We start from the raw sequence: 11,587 nt of genomic DNA on the forward strand, positions 1-11,587 counted from the left end.
AGCAGGCGCCTGTGCTGGCGTCCCATCGTTGTCATGACAACAAGTGCTGTACTTCAATGTCTGTGCTTCGAAATTATTTTTTTCTCGTAGAAAACATCACTTGTAACAACAATCTGCAACATTCGCTAAGTTTTCTTGACAAACGCGACACATCGCCGAACATGACGTACGGGCGCTCACAGCCAATCCTGCCTCGCTTACAACCAGGTCGAAATAACGCAAGCATTATTTCAACCCATGACGTCGAATCTGGTTTGACCAAAAAACTTCACATCGGCTTTTTTTTTTTTTTCCTGTTCATGTTTGAGCCGAGTTGAGCATTGCTTTAGTAGCACTACGGCCGGTCGGCGGGAGGAGTGTGCGATCGTGTTGCACGTGAGTAATTTGTTCTTGCTATCTAGCGTTTGCAAGTTGTTTCCATATTTTTGTTTTCCATGGGGGTGAAGTTTCATGGCATGTCCAGTCCGTCAACTATTTCTTACCGTTCTCAGATACTTTGTCCCCTTACACTTGAGCATTGTGGAAGAGCCGCAGCTGCTCTTAAGATGCTTTGTGTCCTTGCCTTTGTGCAGGGCAGCAGCGGCGTCTTCCGCAGTGCTCAGGTGCGTGTGGGCAAAGCATCCAAAAATGATGACTAGCTTGGCTGGTATTTTCTCTTGGTCTCTGAATGCATCATATGGTCACAATTTGGCAAAATTATGGACATGTATACCAGGGAATCGCTTCGAAAAGTTATCCAGAATTTGTATTGTGAATAAAAATAGCACAACACGCATAATTTTTCGTTTTGTGATACTGCAGATTACACGAACCAAGAACAGAACAGCAAGGTTCTACTGTATTTCTTTGAAGGGCTGTGACGGTTTTAAAGGGTGTCTAGCAACCTACAATTGTCAAGAGGAATTTCGTTTACCTGGAAAAATCGGCGAGTTGTGAGGGATACCATCAAGAAAGTGGTCAAGTCTCGGAAAAGGACAGGCTGAAATTAACGCAGAGGTCTGCTGCGAGTTTTAACGATACTGCGAGTGTCCAGCACACGGTCCGTTCTTATTGGCATGACATATTTTTGCTTCTAATGAGTATTAGGCATGGCAGCCTGTCTGTTCTAGCTGTCTTTTTCTTGTCTTCAATTAAGTGAGCATTGTGTATACTGGTTCGCTCTGTACAGGTTGCCACACTGCTCATTAAATTTGGTCTGGTGCATATGAATAGACACAGCTACATTCAAAAGTATTTTCTGTGGAATAAGCCGTAGTCATAGTAATGTGCAGAATTCATGCACTTTCAGTATACTGATGCGAGGTGCCACGCCACTCCAGTGTGGCATCAAAATCGATCTGTAAATCTTGCTCTCAGGCCCCGTCAATCTTGTAGGCTGTTGCAGAAACAAATAGAGGCTAGTTTCTCTGCGGTTCGAGCTGTGATGACGAGGTCGTAAAAAGCTGTTTCTTTTTGTGGAAATCGCTTGATGCTTGTCCTGTGGCATTGCTGCTATCGAAAGGGATGCCAGAGTGTGCCTTCATTGGAAAGGCAGTAAAAGGCAGTGCTTCTCAGTGATGAGCAAACCAACCTTTCAGCCCTCTTGTTCAAGGGTTCCTTCTTGAAAGCCTGAAGTATTCTTTTGCAGTACAATCAGCAGTGTATGGAGCCCCTGAAAGCATGCAGTGTGTTCCGTTTAGAAATTTTCCAGAATTTTTTCAAAGTAGAGTTGTTTGTTTCTTTTGTGAAAGCACATGTAATGTCAGCACATATGGCCACCACTCTTATGAACCATTAAAAGAAAGCAAGAACTTGTGAGCATAATTTTAACAGACTTCCAAATCTAGGACTCCGGATCGCCCGGGCATTTTTCATCTAGTGAGAAGGGAAACAGCTGCTGAAATTCCTGCACGGATTCCTAGTTGAAATGTGTCAGCATCTCTGGGTCCGTTACGGCCAGGGATTCCAGTGTGGTGAAACCCATGCACAAGAGTTAAGTGGGCCATGTCCCATCAAGAATGCTGCATCTGGGGCAGCATTCCACAGCTGGAGGTGTCACAAGGGAGAGTGGAAGAGGTCGTCTTGTTAATGCTCTCACTCTTGTTGTAGCTTAAAGGGACACTGAGAAGAGCTCTATCAATTTTTTTTTGTTAGCAAAATCTGATAGCAAAATCTAACAGCACTAGGCCGTCAGCAATTTTTCTTAACTGCCTTGTACCTTATCTCCCGTCCCTAATAAACGATTTCCGTTAAGTAGTTTGAAGTTGCCTGGCACAGCCGGGAATGTTTAGCCGAGCGAGCGTGCGAAGAGCACAAGTGCTCTTTATACTGTGAACGGCCTTCTACGATCACCGACCATCGTGCCATCATAGTTTTTCATCGGCTGTGGCGATCACCTGACCAGCCTTAACAAGCTCCTTCAAAGGTTAACTAGCACTTGGAGTTCCTCTGCTGTTCGGCGCTTGTAAATCGAGGCACGTCAAAAACAAAGCCTCGGGGCACGCAAAGCGCATAGACGCAAAGCCCCATATCAAATCGAAACTCTCCTGGCTGCCTGTGGCGCCGCCAAGCATCAGTTTTCTTTGCTTCCAACATTCAGGTTGCCTTTTGTCTGTCTTCCTTGTGTGATAAAAGTGCACTGTTGGTTTTAAAACAAAACTTACTTTAATATTGAACCGTGCAACCTTCCTTCGATAGCCTCAAAGATTCGCGACCTCCATCTAGGCAGGACAATTCCTCCAAGGTGGCGTCTCTTGTCCTATGACGTCAGCACGCTTGTACTTGCGAGATCGACCTGTGGCGGCGATACCTGTATTTTGGTTCTTGCTATTTTCTACCTTACAAGAGCTTTGTTTTCAGTAAGAGTGGCGTTCTTGTGATCAGGAGCTGGTATTTTATCGATACAAGCCAACTTCAATTTCTGCTCAGTGTCCCTTTAAGCTGCTGTTCATCGATTTTTTGTGTCATTAATGTTTCTCAACAATGCCACATCACGTCATACGCCTTTTCAGTGTCTGAACTGTGACAAGAGCATCTCCACCGCAGCCGTGGGCTCGTGCTTGAGTGCTCGCCTCGACTATGGGAGGTCGTGGGTACGATTCCCGCGGCCTCCGGTCCACCAGCCAATTAATCCAATGGGAACAGGCGGCTCCCGGCCTAGTGCTCAGCTCTGCAGGGGTGCACTGTGTAGGAAGGATAGCCTGCGCCTCAAAATTCCCGTCAAATGCGGACACAAAAATGTCACCACGTGGTTAAAACCCGCAGTCCAAATCTCTCGCCTTGTGCCAGTTACAAAACTTAACGTTCACTTCTCTAGCCTCAAGACAGATGTGCCATAGCTCTCTCCGCTCACAAACCTCCTTCGAGCAAAGTGCAGCGGTATTTTCTTGCTACCGTTGTGGCTGGCTCACACGCATCGGCAGGTGTGCATGACTGGTTTAAAAAAAAAAGATGGGACTTCTACCGCACCAGATGGATTTAGGGTTGTTTGACGCCGGAACTTATCTCTGATCCGTCAAGGCAACGGTTTGGTCGAAGACCCTTCTCCCAAGCATCTCACCCTAGATGAGCTGAGCACCATGGCGGCGAAATCTCATGACGCCTCAAGTACGTGCTATGTTGCCGACAGCTACGATGGTCATCTTTTGCGGCTGCCTGCGTGGAAAGCTACCACATGGAACGGACTGGCGCATGCGCTCCCTGGGACTACAACTTCGTCGATGATAACGGACCGCACTGGCTATTTAAGCTCAGTCTTCATCGAGCATTCGTGTGGGCACGGCGAGGCCTTCAGAATGAAGCCAGCTGAACCTTTTGTCCTGTTCTTACAGGTTAGTAAACAACAAAAATGTTTTAGAAGTGATGATAGGTTCATTATTGTTCTGCCGTGCCCCACAGTGTGTGTTGATCTTGTACTGGAATGTATCTCATTGTTGTTGATACTTGCTGGTGATGTTGAGCAAAATCCTGGGCCTGATACTGTCGAAAAAATGTTCAGTGAGCTCTTGAAAGGACAGAAAGCGCTCATTGAGGATATGAGGCAAGTTAAAGAAAACCAGAGTTTGCTTTCCCAGCAATTTGATAAAGTGAATGAGAAGATGCTAGAAATTGAGAGCAATTTATTGAATATGCGCAAAAAAGAAGAAAAACTAGAAGCATTGGTGCATGACCTGGGAGTAACTATCCGTTCACAGCAACAGAAAATAGTCGAGATGGAAGACCGAGGCCGACGAAATAATCTTCTCGTATTCGGAATATCGGAAACTGATAGTGAAACTAGCGTCGAACTTAAGAAGAAAGTATTGGACGATGTGTTTCACGAACGCCTTGGTGTCAGAGTTAACACGGTAGAACGGATACACAGGCTCGGAAAGAGGGGTGTGGACAAGGTGCGCCCAGTGATCGTTCGTTTCTTCGACTACAATGAAAAAATGAATTTATTTAGGAACTGCAAGAAACTAAAGGGCAGCAATACTTCTTTATCACATGATTATTCCCAGGCGACTTTACATAAGCGTAAGAAACTGTGGGCAAGTGCACAGCATGAGAAGGACAATGGCGCAAAGATTCGGCTCGAGCATGACAGGCTTTTTATTGAAAAGAGGAATTTGTCTGGGATGACGACAACCACTGCCGCGTGAGGGTAGAACGCACGCTTGCTACTGTTAATAAAAACGAATGACAGTTTGGGACAAAAGAAAGAAATTTTACATTGATAAATTTGAATGCACGCAGTCTCCTGAATGAAACTACTGAGCTAGAACACATTATCATGCTTTACCAGCCAGATGTCATTGCAGTAACAGAAACATGGTTGCGTCCTGAAATAACTGATAGTGAGATAGTACCACCTACGTATCGAATGATACGTAAGGATCGTGACACGCGCGGTGGTGGTGTGGCGCTTATTTTTAAAGAAGGAATCGAATTTGTTCTTATGAAGGATTGCCCTAACACGGAGAGCATCTGGTGCCGGATAAAAGTTGGTGTTTCTTCTTGTGTTATTGCCGCAGTATATCGACCCCCCAGTGCCCCTATTACATTTCTTGAATCGTTACAAGAATACGTTTCAAATAATGTACCTAGAAACGCAAGTGTGATCATTGCCGGTGATTTCAATTTGCCTAGTATATCTTGGGAGTCACTTGATGCAGGCACAACTGATGCTAAACACTGTGAGGTCATATTAGACATTGCTTTTAATAATGATCTCACGCAAATTGTCAAACGCACAACAAGGATTGGAGCAAGTACGGAATCAATACTGGACTTGGTTTTTGTAAACAGCAAAATAACTGAATATGATGTGTCCGTTAAGGAAGGGCTTTCTGACCATAACCTTGTTTTAGTTTCTTTCAAACGGCTTAGACCACCGGAAAAAACGAAAAGGCTAACTATTTCTGTTAACGATTTTTCGAATGCTGATGATGTCAGCATCATAGACTACTTGGAAATGACCTTGGATTCTTACCACGGGGAGGATGACGTCAACACTTTGTGGGAGAGGTTTAAAAATATAATCAGGTACTGCCTGCAAAAGTTTGTTCCGCAACGTCAAAAAACGATAAAGAAACGTAACCCTTGGATAAATCGTGAGATAATCCAGCTAAAGCGAAGGATAAAGCGGAGAAAACGCAACAGAGTAAGGAATCAAAATGAAATTTCGCACCTATCTTCGATACTTAAAGAGAAGTTATTGACAGCAAAAGATAGGTATTTTTCCGAAAAGCTCACCCAATTTATGAAAACCTCCCCACAGCGTTTTTGGCGTCACCTTTCACCCTCGAGGGACAAAATGGAGTTTCTTACAGTGGATGGTTGTGTTGTTACTGATAAATCAGAAATCGCTAACAGATGTAATGCCTATTTTCATTCTGTATTTAGCCCTTCTAACTCTATGCCCCAGAATTCAATAAGCGGATTATGCTCCAAACCGTCTGACACACCCGCTATTACATTGTCCCATGAAGGAATATTTTCCCTCCTCCTTAATTTAGATACAAAAAAGTCTTCCGGTCCTGATTCTATTCCTAATGAGTTCCTAAGAAGATACGCGGAATGGATCGCAAAATATTTAATTATCATATTCAATGCATCACTGAAGCAACATTCCTTGCCAAATGACTGGCTGCAGGCTAGGATAGTTCCAGTACACAAATCTGGAAGCAAGCATGTTCCCGACAATTACAGACCTATTTCTATCACCTGCTCCTGTTGCAAGATGCTTGAGCACGTCGTGGCAAACTGCTTATCCAAATATCTTGAGGACACGAACAAACTAAATCCCAATCAACATGGTTTCAGGCGGAAGCTCTCTACTGTTACCCAACTTGTTGAAACACTGCATGATTTTTCAAAAGCCTTAAACAACAGAGACCAAGTGGATGCAGTTTGCCTAGACATGTCTAAAGCATTCGACCGTGTACCCCATGATGAACTTCTTAACAGGCTCATTGACTTAGGCATAAACACAGATATTGTGTACTGGATTAAAGCTTACCTTACTAATAGAACCCAGCATGTGGAGGTAGACGGTGCGAAATCTGACGTCCTGGGTGTACCCTCAGGTGTCCCTCAGGGGTCTGTGCTGGGGCCCATATTATTTTTATGCTATGTTAACAACATCGCAGTCTCACTTCCTCCTCAAATAACAGTCCGGCTATTTGCGGATGACTGTTTAATATACTCAATCATATCAAAGCCAGAAGACCAGCTCACATTAAATTTGGTGTTGAACTCCATTAATCAATGGTGCGCAGCTTCTAGAATGAAAATTAATTATACGAAAACATCATATATTACACTGACAAACAAAACCAAAAATATTTTTTCATTTGGTTATGAAATAGATGGGCGGAATATAACATGTGTCAACTCCTTTAAGTATTTAGGTGTCACTATATCATCTAATCTAAGTTGGAATTTACATATTGACAACATATGTTCAAAAGCTGAAACTAAGTTGTGGTACCTTAGAAGAAAACTGAAACTTGCATCCACAAAAGCAAAACTAACTGCCTATCTCGCGCTGGTACGTCCGACACTGGAATATGCAAGCGTCATATGGGATCCGTATCAGTCAAATCAAACGTATAAGATTGAAAAAGTTCAAAGAAGGGCCGCCAGGTTCATTCTGTCAAAATATAGATATACTGATTCCGTGACTGACATGCTGCAAGAATTACAACTTCCTTCACTGTCAAAACGAAGGAAGATCGCCAGGCTAAAATTTCTTTATCTTTTGCGCAATAATCACTTCAACTTAAACACAAGCTGCTATTTGCAACAGCGTTCGTGTCGCCCTGTGAGAAGCTCCCACAGTTACCAGATTACACCCATGATGGCCCGTATTAACTGTTTTAAATACTCCTTTTTCCCCAGAACAATAACAGAGTGGAATTCCCTGCCTCAGACCTTTCTGCAAATAGACAATCTCCCCCAATTTGAAAATTGCTTGTACCGTCACTTACCTGAATAGACATCCTTGTAATTTTGTTTTTCTTTTCATACGTTTTGTTTCCCTACTGCTATTTTATGGTTGTAAGCTAAAATATTTACCCGCTAGCGTTTGTGCTTTAGGTCTGTATCTGCAGTGCAGGACAGCTGTGTTGCGATGACTGTCGTTTTCAATTTGACTATTTTGAATTGTGCACTGTTCATACTTGTGGCTGTGTGACATAACTTACATATATGTATCTGTTTTCACCCTGTAACGGCCTACGGCTGACAGTATCAATAAATAAAAATAAAAAAATAAAATAAAACCGGTGGGTACCCGGCGGCACTGGGAATCAAACACAGCACCTCCCGAATGTGAGGCGGATGCTCTACCACGAGGCCGCGCTTCAGTGCTATGATCTTTGCCAAAAGGCCGAGAAATGAACAGTCGAAAGATTGTTGTTCAGCGACTTACAAAGTCAAGCTGTCATGTTTTTTCCTGAACACAGTTATGGCTCAGACTAATTGTACCATTCTACATGATTTTTCCTCATTCATTGAGATGCTCAATAAGCTTTAGGATGCGATAAATTATGAAGAGGAATGACATGTGTCTTTTCATCACTGCATTTTGTGGAAACATGTTTGCGTTGTAATTTCAAATATCTGTTTTATAATTTGAACTAGTCGAAAATAAAGCATATCGCAGTACTGGCCGGCATTTCGAAAGGCCCTGATATGCACAGCATGTGTACGAGACCAGATGATGCAGCGGTTCCTGTGTCACTACTTTTGGAGCCCACATGACCAGGGTTGCTGCTCTTCCTTGGGAGTGACGTCATAATGCACCCCGACACTCAGAAACCGAAATCGCTCAGTATAAATAATGCGATAATATTTAATGTGCATATTTGAATTGCAGAGCACGTATCACATGCTGGGTGGGAGTATGCAATGTTTGAAACTAAGAACACTCCAACCAAAAATTTGATGTCTTCGCCCCTTTAAGGTTTTGGGTTTAACATATGGAGCTTGTGACCTCCTGTGTGCCAGCTTCAGAAGCCTTTCAGAAACTCTTTCATTGTTTGTCTTGACTATTTTTATTCATTCTTGGTCTCTGCATTGTACACACTTCTTTTTGTGTGTGGTTTCTCTGGCACATCTTGAACAATGTTCCTTTTATCCTTTTTTTTTTAGGATCTTTCTAGTGTCCATACGCAAAGCCACTACAGGAGTGCGTGGGCTGCTGCTGTAGCCTGTTGGGAGATGTCTTTATCTTTTTTCCTTCATATGCATTCCATTACTTGTGTATTTGTTTGTGGGTTTCTCTTAGTGGTTTATTAGTTGCATTTTATTGTTCTGAGCTTGCATACTTTTTCTCTTTTCATGGCATCCAACCCTGTGTATGACTGATACTAGTGGAGGGACTGCAGCAGCCGACCTTGCATGGCGCGGCATTCTCTGGTCCAAGGCTCCTATTCCCCGTTCCAGGCTACTGGCTCAAGAATGTGCCCACAAGTCTGCACCTTGGCGTACAGGCAGTCGCATTAGGCCCACGTCGGCCAGGACTTCCTTGCCAAATAAAGTATTCCTACTGACACGCCTTGTTAGTAATTAATGAAGTGTATGAATAAATGAGTAACAACTTCGTTGGCCGTATGGAAAAACCGTTTGACAAAGCAATTTTATTTTTTTAAGATTATACCCAACCACCACATTGTTTCCTCTGAGTAACCTACTCATATTTGAGGTAAGTGCTGGCCGTGTGTCGCATCACAGTCTGAAGTGTTCCTGCAGAACCGCATAGTGCCTTCCTGTTTATGCCATTGCAGCAGAAAATGCTCCACAAAGCTAATGAAAACAAAGAAATTTCACTAACATACTGCTTTGAGACAACTTAAACGGCTGCTGAAGCCCACTGAAAATGTAAATCAGGGAATGAACAGGATGATTGTGGGCACTGCATGTGCCTACTTTTATTGCATAGGAGGGGCCAGTTTCAACTTTATTACAGGAGGGTAGTGACTTTTCTAATTGCATCATCACTGAGTGGGATGCTTGTACCCATACCACCACCTCATTCAGCACTTGAGCGATGACAGTGCTAGAGAAGCTCTTGCTGAACATTATAATCTAGGCCCTTTGAATTGAATGTTCATCGTAGGTATTTTACAAAGATAACAGCCCTAGCAGTGCTACTGGGATTGCAACTCGCTGCAAACGAGGCGGATTCTGTAGTGCTGGGCTCTTGCTGGCAGTTTGTGAAATTGGCATTACCCGAAACTGCACTGTAAAAGAGCATAAAGAAAACGATGTCTTCCGCAGTAATTCATGCCATGCAACATGACATGGAAACCATCACACGGCCAGTTAATTTATTGCCTTCAGGTTCAAGACGTCTGCCAGTTTCTATACGGTAGCTTCAGACTGTTGGACTGGAAAATTACATCCTCTTGAAGGCACTTTTTGAGCAGGAACTGGACTTGACCTGATTTTCATGATTTGTGCTTCGGGTGCACAAACTGGGTAATATCAAGCTTTTATAGTCTTTTTTATATTATAGTCTTCTCTTATTATAGATTTATGGTCTTCTCTTACTGTTGTGTCCTATCTTTCCTCAAGCAGAACAGTGGCTTGAGCTATGTGGTTGAGTGAAGTTGCATCACCTGTTAATGTCAGATTAATTTTTTTCTTCTAACTTATCACAGCTGCTGAGGGCCATTATTGCCAGAGGGGTATGTAAGGTGTGTACTGTACACAGACAGGGAAATCTCTTAATTCCAACCTGCGGTATTTACAAACTGGCACTTCGCTTCCGTCAAAATCGCGTATTTCAGTGCGACAAAGCTGCGCCTTTACCCTTTGTTTCTAATCAGCATAGTTTGAACAAATTTTCGGTCACTTAATAGTTTGAAGTATCGAGACGTCGAATGCCTGACCAGAGCCGCCGCGGTGTCTGAGTGGTTATGGCGCTCGGCTGCTGGCCCGAAAGACGCGGGTGCCATCCCGGCCGCGGAGGTCGAATTTCGATGGAGGCGAAATTCTAGAGGCCCGTGGACTGTGCGATGTCAGCGCACATTAAATAACCCCAGGTCGAAATTCCCGGAGCCCTTCACTACGGCGTCTCTCGTAGCCTGAGTCGCTTTGGGACGTTAAACCCCCATAAACCAAACCAATACCTGAGCATTGGTACGTGGCCATATACAGTATTGTGCGTTTTTATCGCTGACACTTTTAAAAATTTCCCCGCCTCAACCGCTGGCTCGTTTGCGGTGAAACTGCACACAGAGCTTGCGTATTATGGTAACTTTTGTATCGTAGCAAGTTTGACAATGGTACTTACTTAGTTCAGGCGCACATGATGCGAAAACGTAAGCGTCTACGTAGAGATCGGCAACCAAAACCCGCAAACGACGCTTTTTCGCTGAAGGGCGGCAGTGGCGCCATCTGTTCGCGGTAGCGCAAAGCGTCACGACAAGGCCGTCGAGGAAAGCGTTGCAAGGAGCGCGGGCCGTTTGAATATGCCGTTCCTGTCGTTTCGTCTGCTTCTACTGAAGCGCTTACAACATTTTCGACTAATTAAGCGGAAAAATATCAGAACAAATGATTTAACGAGGCTTTACCTTTTAAAGAATATTGTTTGCAATGCTCGCCTCGGCGGCCTAGTCGTGACGGCTTCCAGTGCCCAAAACAGATGGCGCCACTGCGGCCATTCAGCGAAAAAGCGTCGTTTGCGGGTTTTGGTTGCCGATCTCTACGTAGACGATTACGTTTTCGCATCATGCACGGCTCAACTAAGTAAGTACCATTGTCAAACTTGCTACGATACAAAAGTTACCATAATACGCAAGATCTGTGTGCAGTTTCACCGCAAACGAGCCAGCGGTTGAGGCGGGGAAATTTTTGAAAGTGTCAGCGATAAAAACGCACAATAGTGTATATATTTCCCACCCTTTGCGCGCGCACAATTTGTCCCTAAACGTAATAACCGTTGGATATATTGTCTTCATCTTCAATATACTTGTCGCGAATCTCAAAAGTTTATTATAACGACAAATTTATATATAAGACTGCTCAAAGGGAGCACGGCTACAAAACCACCGCCGTACACACGCGCTCACTCTTCGCGCTCTTAATGCAGTTCTAATAGACTGACCGAAAGTTTGAGCTA

General features: G+C 43.8%; 1 long non-coding RNA gene across 1 annotated transcript; it reads left to right on the plus strand.

Moving 5' to 3' along the window:
• Positions 1-65: 65 nt before the first annotated feature.
• LOC144112729 (uncharacterized) lies at positions 66-9,016 on the plus strand. Its single transcript, XR_013310411.1, has 2 exons — positions 66-375; positions 8,836-9,016. It is a non-coding gene; the product is annotated as an uncharacterized LOC144112729 (long non-coding RNA).
• Positions 9,017-11,587: the final 2,571 nt, after the last annotated feature.

The sequence above is a fragment of the Amblyomma americanum genome, chromosome 1 (genome assembly GCF_052857255.1).
Source record: "Amblyomma americanum isolate KBUSLIRL-KWMA chromosome 1, ASM5285725v1, whole genome shotgun sequence".
Lineage (NCBI taxonomy): Eukaryota > Metazoa > Arthropoda > Arachnida > Ixodida > Ixodidae > Amblyomma > Amblyomma americanum.